General features: G+C 38.1%; 1 pseudogene; it reads right to left on the minus strand.

Moving 5' to 3' along the window:
* The window catches only part of LOC126495437 (RNA-binding protein with serine-rich domain 1-like), a 15004-nt pseudogene extending 6694 nt beyond the window's left edge, over nucleotides 1–8310 (minus strand).
* Between the last annotated feature and the right edge of the window lie 531 nt (nucleotides 8311–8841).

The following is an 8841-nucleotide window of genomic DNA, read 5'->3' on the forward strand; positions in this document are numbered from 1 at the left end:
ATGGCACATTTTGGATATCTCTCATTTGTTAAGTAATATTTATTCCCTTCTCAGATCTTTGATGGAGTTGAAGATTATATAATTGTAATTACTCTCTACATTATTTAGACTCCTTGAGATAGAATGTCTGGTAAAACTTTCGTTCTCAATATTGTTTGTTATATCTATTATTTGTTATCATTGTTATAGTTGTATTTGGGTTAGTTCTGTCTTATTTAGACAAAAAGAGGGAGATGTAGGGATAAGCCCTCCCTTTGGGGGCGGGCTGCCCTCGGGCGAATGTTTACTGATAAATTGGGCACGCAGAAGCTGTGGTGCCCCTTCCTGCTCTGGGTACTCTGCTGGAATCTTGGTTTCATGAGTCTGGTTTTGTCATTAAACTTCTTCAAATACCTATTACTATAGGTCTTCATTAATCCAAACTGCCACAGAAACTCAAAGCCATCCCACTAAAATCAGAAACACAACTAGGTTGTCCACTCTCTCAATTCCTCTTCAATATAGTGCTTGAAGTTCTAGCAATAGCAATAAGACAACATAAGGGGATCAAGGGTAACTGAATTGGAAAGGAAGAAGTTAAACTTTCATTATTTGCAGATGATATGATAGTGTACATAAGTGACCCCAAAAACTCCCCCAAAGAACTCCTACAGCTGATAAACACCTTTCGTACTGTGGCAGGATACAAGATCAACTCCAAAAAATCAGTTGCCCTCCTATACACAAAGGATAAAAAAGCTGAGAGGGAAATCAGAGAATCGTCACCTTTCACGATAATCACAAATAGCATAAAATATCTTGGGGAAACTCTAACCAAGGAAGTGAAGGATCTATTTGACAAGAACTTTAAGTATTTGATGAAAGAAATTGAGCAGGATACCAGAAAAATGGAAGGATCTCCCTTACTTTTTGATTGGGAGGATCCACATAGTAAAAATGGCAATTCTACCAAGGGCAATTTATAGATTCAATGCAATCCCCATCAAGGTCCCATCAAAAAAAGAGAAGTCGACCAATGGAATCGAATAGAAGACCCTGACTTTAACCCACAAACCTATGAGCACCTGATTTTCGATAAAAGAGATAAAAGTATACAATGTAAAAAAGAGAGCCTCTTCAACAAATTGTGCTGGCAAAACTGGATGTCAATCTGTAGAAGAATGAAAATAGATCCATATATATCACCATGCACAAATCTCAAGTCAAAGTGGATTAAAGACCTCAATATCGGTCCGAACACAATGAACCTGATAGAAGAGAAATTGGGGAGTACTCTACAACACGTGGGCACAGCACAGACAGTAAGGGCCTCATTGAATAAGTGGGACCTCCTGAGACTGAGAAGCTTCTGCAAAGCAAAGGACACTGTTGCTAAGAAAGAAAGGCAACCCACTGACTGGGAGAAAATCTTCACCAACCCCGCAACTGACAAAGGTCTGATCTCCAAAATATATAAAGAACTCAAGAAAATAGACAGTAAAGGCTAATCAACCCAATTATAAAATGGGGCACTGAGCTGAACAGAGATCTCTCAACAGAAGAAGTTGAAACGGCCAAAAGACACCTAAGGTCATGCTCAACTTCCTTAGCGATCAGGGAAATGCAAATCAAGACAACTTTAAGATACCATCTTACACCTGTCAGAATGGCGAAAATCAAAAACACCAATGATAGCCTTTGCTGGAGAGGTTGTGGAGAAAGGGGTACACTCATCCATTGCTGGTGGGAATGCAAACTTGTGCAACCACTCTGGAAAGCAGTGTGGAGGTTTCTCAGGAAATTCGGGATCAACCTACCCATGGACCCAGCAATACCACTCTTGGGAATATACCCAAGAGAGGCCTTATCATACAACAAAAGTATATGCTCTACTATGTTCATAGCAGCATTGTTTGTAATAGCCAGAACCTGGAAACAACCTAGATGCCCTTCAATTGAAGAATGGATGAAGAAAGTATGGAATATATACATATTAGAGTACTACTCAGCAGTAAAAAACAAGGACTTCTTGAAGTTTGCAGGCAAATGGATGGAAATAGAAAACACTATCCTGAGTGAGGTAACCCAGAGCCTAAAAGAGGAACAAGGGATGTTCTCACTCATATTTGGTTTCTAGCCATAAATAAAGGACATTGAGCCTATAATTTGGGTTCTTAGAGAAGCTAAATAAGGAGGAGAACCCAAAGAAAAATATTTAGGCATCCTCCTGAATATTAACCTTCATGTGGCGATGAAAGGAGACAGAGACAGAGACCCACATTGGAGCACCGGACTGAAATCTCAAGGTCCAAATCAGGAGCAGAAGGAGAGAGAGCACAAGCAAGGAACTCAGGACCGCGAGGGGTGCACCCACACACTGAGCCAATGTGGATGTTCTATCGGGAACTCTCCAAGGCCAGCTGGCCTGGGTCTGAAAAAGCCTGGGTTAAAACCCGTCTTGCTGAACAAAACAGACAATGAGGACTACTGAGACCTCAAGAACAATGGCAATGGGTTTTTCATCCTACTGCACCTATTGGTTTTGTGGTAGCCTAGGCAGTTTGGATGCTCACCTTACTAGACCTGGATGGAGGTGGGTGGTCCTTGGACTTCCCTCATTGCAGGGAACCCTGATTGCTCTTTGGGCTGACGAGGGAGGGGGACTTGACTCGGGAGGGGGAGGGAAAGGGGAGTAGGTGGTGGGGAAGAGACAGAAATCTTTAATAAATAAATAAAAAATAAATAAACAAACAAACAAATAAATAAATAAATAAACCTGTTTGGAAGGTATGTGTAGAATGTGTAGAAAAAAGTGGCTCCACTTTTTTCTGCCTTATATGCCTGTCTTTTAAATTAATAAAGAAATTTGTGAACAAAAAAGATTATTTTTTCTTATGTCTGTTATACAAAGATGGCAAGATTTTTCTGATTTTTGGCTAGGTTATAATTTCTGTTCTTTTTCTTTACTGAAATATGATGTTTTGAAAATTAAATAAGTAATCAATAAAGCTGTTGTTTATTATATGACTTGTTCTTTGATTGTTTGCTTGGTTTTGACTTATTAAAGGGTCTCACTTTGTTACCTGGAACTCATTGTGTATGTCAAGCTGGACTTGACCTTATGACAAACCTCCCACCTCTCTCTTCTTAGTGCTATGATTACAGAAACAACAGCAATTTCAAGCTCTTTTCACTGACCTCTTTTTTTACTGAATCCTCAGAGCTTGGCCTCATGCTTGGTTGTGGATCGCTTTCTCTGGTTTCATCACTTATTGAATGAAGGCTCTATGACAATAGTTGGGGTATTCATCAATCTGATTATAGGGGAAGGTCAGTTTGGGAAACTCCACACTATTGATAGAAGTCTTAGTTGAGATATCTTGTGGATTCTTGGGAATTTCCTTAGCATCAGGTTTCTCCCTAACCCCATAGCAGCATTCTCTATCAAGATCTCTTTCATCACCCTCCCATATCTCTATATATGTTATTTTTTCATTGAGAATTTCATACATGTTTACAATATGCATTAATCACATGCATCCCTTTTTCTCTTCCAAGTTTCCTCACATTCCTTGACTTCATCTCTTCATGTCCTCATTTCTTTAAAGAAAATTATGTGTGAAATCTAATTGAATTAAGTAGGTTTTCTTTAAAATAGTCTATATGACGGAATTTGACATAGATTTTTGTCACTCTCTCCCAACACTTTTCAGTAACCTTTTTAATATTCTTTGAGTACACATCTGCACTGATATTGTTTCCACTAATGATGTTTATTTTAAGAAATTATCATTTCGTTGGATGTCTAAATGACCCTTATCCTTACTTATTTCATTGTTTTGTTCAAACATTACCTTTTATTGATGAGCCTGCTAAAATTCATCTCCTTTTTTATTAACTACTAAATAATATCAACTTTTGGCTTGTTATTTGCTCACCTTCACTTCATTGCTCACAATGTTTGTTGTTGTATATCATGTGTCTATATACTCTACTACTTATTTACCAAGCATTTATTTATCTTTAAATATCTTTCCATATACTATATTCTGATTACAATTTTCTTTCCCCCAATTTCTTTTAGAATTGTTAGCCATTTCACAAACTTTTCTATTCTTTCTATAGTACCCAAAGAAATATGTTTTCTTGAGGGGGGGTGTATTGACATCTAGATTGTTCATTGCTTTAAATTTAGTTCTTAGGGTATTTATAATTAATGGAAATAAAATAATTTTATTAATGTTCAATATATAAATAAGATGAACAGGTGATTATACGTAAATATCTTTCTTTTTAGTCCTCAATGGTTTCATACAGAGCAAAGAGTCAAAGTAAGACATAACAGAAATGTTATACATTAATCAGGGACTTCAAATTCTAAGCCAGAGCAGGAAAATTGTGTGTTTAGTAGTTTGTTCAAATTTCAAAGCATGAAGATATTTTTGTTTTATTTTGTTTTGTTTTGTTTTAGTTTTTCCCTTCTAGGAGGAACATTTAAATTAACCTTGGTCTCTTCATGCCAGTTCCTATATTTTCTTTAAGCAGACATATTATTTTTTCAATCTATACAATAAATGATTTTACAAAGTTTCCATTAGTTGGTCAAATGTAGTTCAGCAGTTTTAAAAATGTAAAAAATGAGTGTCATCTGGCTGTAAAGAGGATAATTATTCACTATGGCTTCCTTTCAAGATTTAAAATACCTGGCTGAAAGTAAGCTTTATAGTCTATAAAATACACACGGAGAGCATATAGCCTTGTAGAAAAGCAAAGCAGTGAGTAAAGAATTAACTCTGCAAAGAAAACTTACAAAAGTAGCAATAAACAATATTTTACAAATGCATTAATATAAACACACTCATACACACTTTTATTTTTTTCTTACCTGTTAATTATAGGAGTGACTTTTAGTGTTATTATTGCTAAGGCACAGTAATTGTATATCTTTATGTTCAATTGACAAAAGTATACAATATATAATAATCAAGAAAAGATAAAAGGTATTACTCTCTTCAAATATTTATATGTTGTGAATTTGGCATTCATTTTCAGTCATTTTTAAGAATACCAAGGATTATTTTAAACCAATAGTTATCCAACTACATTGTAATAAACTTAACAGAATTAATTCTTGCATTGTTTGGTATATTTTACTTAAGTTTTGTCAATTTCTTTTTTCCAGAATTTCTCAGTGGCTAACTGAAAAAAAGAATTAACTCTTTATAGTCATTCAAGATGTGCAAATCATAAGATTTCCATAAATCTCCAATACAAGAAAAAGAAAGGAATATATAAAAATCCTGGAGATTGAGTAAAACAATTTTTGAAAAAAAAAACAGACAAAAGAAAAAGTGATGCATGATCAATACTTTGATTTTATGAACAGCACAAAATAACATCTCTGGTTTCAGATTCTTTCAATAGATATATGGGTAACTCAGTGGTTTGACTTGTGATGTTCGCAAAGGGAAGAATTATCAATCTCAAGAAAAATGAACTCATTCTCCAAATATTTCCTATGATAAAATATCACTAATCCGGACAGCATGGAAATTCCCATCTGTTGGTTTGATCTTTCTATAAAAAGAAAATTTCTTATTTTTTCTGAATAAATATATTTTTCCTTGCACATATTCCTCATTCATCTTATGCTTGAGACAACAATTACAAAAGCTTCTGCCTATTGAATATTTGGTGAATCTGAACATCCTTTATCCTAGCTTCATGAAATAGCTTCATCAATAGACAAAAATGACTATATCACACTGCATTAACTCACAACATAGTGATTACACCTCAATTGCAATTTTCAAAGAGTTCAAATTTCTGTTGTTGCTCTCACAGTTGAGGAAGTATGTGCCATTATATTAGAAACTGATGTTTAAAAAAATCACATTTTAAAAAGCTTGAATTACTACAAGTCTATAAAGAGGACACAATCAACCTAACAAATTTGAATCAAGGAACAAGCAGAAAATGTAGCTACTCTAATAATTACCAAACATTAATCAGTTTATAGCTCGGAAAACAGTAGCTTTGCACCTTATGTTTTAAAATACTTACCTAAATTCGTTCACAGGAGCAGGCTATTCAGGAAGTGAAGCATATCAATGTGATGATGCGTGGAATGGCAAAATAAGAACTAAGTATATATGAAATTGCCATAATAAAACTTAATATAAATTAATTTTAAAAAAAAAAACACAAAACCTCCCTTATTCAACACACACAAACTTGCAAGAAATTTTCCTTCTCTTGGGGGACCTCTGGTAAGCTTAATCTCAACTCTTCCATAGCTAAACAACTTATGAATTTTTATACACCCTGGTTCTTCCTTTCTCAAATAAATAGTATTTAACTTTTTTGTGTTTTTTTTTTAAGATAAAATTTCTTGTTTGATTTCCTTTAGAGCAGTTATATGTATGGGCTCCCATGCATATTCTTTGACTACCTTAGGGTATTTGTTGCCAGATGATCTTTCTGATCATATCATGGGAAAAACATGTATAACTCTGGGTAAGCTATCCTGGATTTTTTTTTTTATTTTTTATTGAAAAAATTTCTGCCTCCTCCCAGCCTCCCATTTCACTCCCCCCTCCCACTCCTCTTTCGCCCCCCCCACTTCAATCCCCCTCTCCAACTCCTCTCCCCCTCCCCCCACTCTATTCCCCATCCCTCTCCAGTCTGAAGAGCAGTCAGGGTTCCCTGCCCTGTGGGAAGTCGAAGGACCACCCACCTCCATCCTGGTCTAGGAAGGTGAACATCCAAACTGGTTAGGCTCCCACAAAGCCAGAACATGAAGTAGGATCAAAACCCAGTGCCATTGTCCTTGGCTTCTCATCAGCCCTCATTGTTTGCCATGTTCAGAGAGTCCGGTTTTATCCCATGCTTATTCAGTCCCAGTCCAGCCGGCCTTGGTGAGCTCCCAATAGATCAGCCCCACTGTCACAGTGGTTGGGTGCACCCATCGTGGTCCTGACTTCCTTGCTCATGTTCTACCTCCCTTTGCTCCTCATTTGGACCTTGGGAGCTCAGTCCAGTGTTCCAATGTACGTCTCTGTCTCTATCGCCATCCATCGCCAGATAAAAGTTCTATGGTGATATGCAAGATATTCATCAGTATGGCTATAGGATAGGGTCATTTCAGGTTCCCTCTCCTCAGTTGCCCAAGGAACTAACAGGGGACATCTCCCTGGACACCTGCGAGCCCCTCTAGAGTCAAGTCTCTTCCCAACCCTATGATGGCTCCCTTAATTAGGATATATACTTCCCTGCTCCCATATCTACCCTTCCTTTATCCCAACCATCCTATTCCCCCAAGCTCCTCCCATCCTCCACTTCTCACTTTTCTCTCCCCATTTCCCCTTACCCCCACCCCACCCCAAGTTCTCAGTTTTTACCCTGCAATCTTGTCTACTTCCCTTATCCAGGAGGATAGCTATATGTTCTTCTCTGGGTCCACCTTCTTATTTAGCTTCTCTAGGATCACAAATTATAGGCTCAATGTCCTTTATTTATGGCTAGAAACCAATCATGAGTGAGTACACCCCATGTCTTTCTTTTTGGGTCTGGGTTACCTCACTCTGGACAGCAGTAGCAGTGTTCTCTTGGCCATCAATTTGTCCTCCATCCATGTCTTTCAGTGCCTTCTCTGCTTCATCTGGATTCTCAAACTCTACATATGCATAGCCTTTGGATAGATGAGGATGCATCCTTTCTACAGGCATGTCAATCATTTTAATTTTCCCATAAGTAGAAAATATTTCCATGATATGATCCTTGGTCACATTCCTGGTGAGCCTCCCAATGCGCACTTTGGTGGGCTTAGGTGAAGCCTTTCTTCTCTTTCTCATCTCTTTTTAGGTGGTTTGGATTTGGAGCGGGAGTGCTGCCTGTTGTCAAACCTGCACTAGGAAGGGCTGGGGGAGCCAGAGGAGCTGTTAGAGCTGGAGCTCCCAGAGCAGCTGCGCACAGAGGAGGAGCTAGAGCCACTGCTTGAACCTGCACTGGTGCTGGAGCCCGAGCTGGAAGTTGAGCTGGATCGAGACCTGATGCTGCTGCTTCCACTTGAAGCACTGTGTCTCTTCCGAGTCTTATCCCTGCAACGATTCTTCTCACTCGATTCTTTAGTGGCCCCTTTATCTTTAGAGCGATCCTTGGAATTCTTGTCAGAGCGGTCCTTGAGCTTGGTAGGAGAAGGAGCCCTAGTGCTGGACCTTTTTATTATTTTCTTAGACTCCTAGCAAGCTCTTCTTTTTCACTCCTGATAAATCCATTCTCCCCTTCTGAGGTGTTCAAAGCAGCAATGTCGGCCTCACTTATCTGAACTCTCAGTTCTAACTCGAGTCTAAGAAACGGTCCCTAAAAATTGCAATTTACGCCAAAGAGCAACATCTTCCCAAGGCCACCACCTTCTCCCACTCTTCTGAGACCCAGAAGTCTGTAAGGGGTTATCTTAAGTGAGCAGTTTCCTCAAACATTGTGGGATTCTTGTGAAGCATTTTATTGATTGTTGGTTGATGTAGGAGAGTCATGTTCTTTGTGGTTTTTATCACTCACAGGAAGACGGTCCTGCATTGTATGTTTTAAAGCAAGGCAAGCATAGCAAGGCAAGAAAAGCAAGTTATAAAGGAGTGATCCTCTGTGGTTTCTGCAGTATTCCTAGTAGTTTCCGCTTCAGTTCCTGCCCAGAATTGCTTGGATGATAAGATATAAATTGAAATAATCCCATTCCTCCCTGTTTGCATAGGAGGTTGCTTGTTTGTGTCCTGGGCAACCAGGATGAACAAGTGGTTCCCTGAAAATGATTGGTGCCCACGTGGCCAATTAAATCCATGTAAGAATTCTAGACAGAAAAAAAGT

Source organism: Alexandromys fortis, unplaced genomic scaffold (genome assembly GCF_014885135.2).
Source record: "Alexandromys fortis isolate MF-2015 unplaced genomic scaffold, M_Fortis_MF-2015_v1.1 scaffold_286, whole genome shotgun sequence".
Taxonomy (NCBI): domain Eukaryota; kingdom Metazoa; phylum Chordata; class Mammalia; order Rodentia; family Cricetidae; genus Alexandromys; species Alexandromys fortis.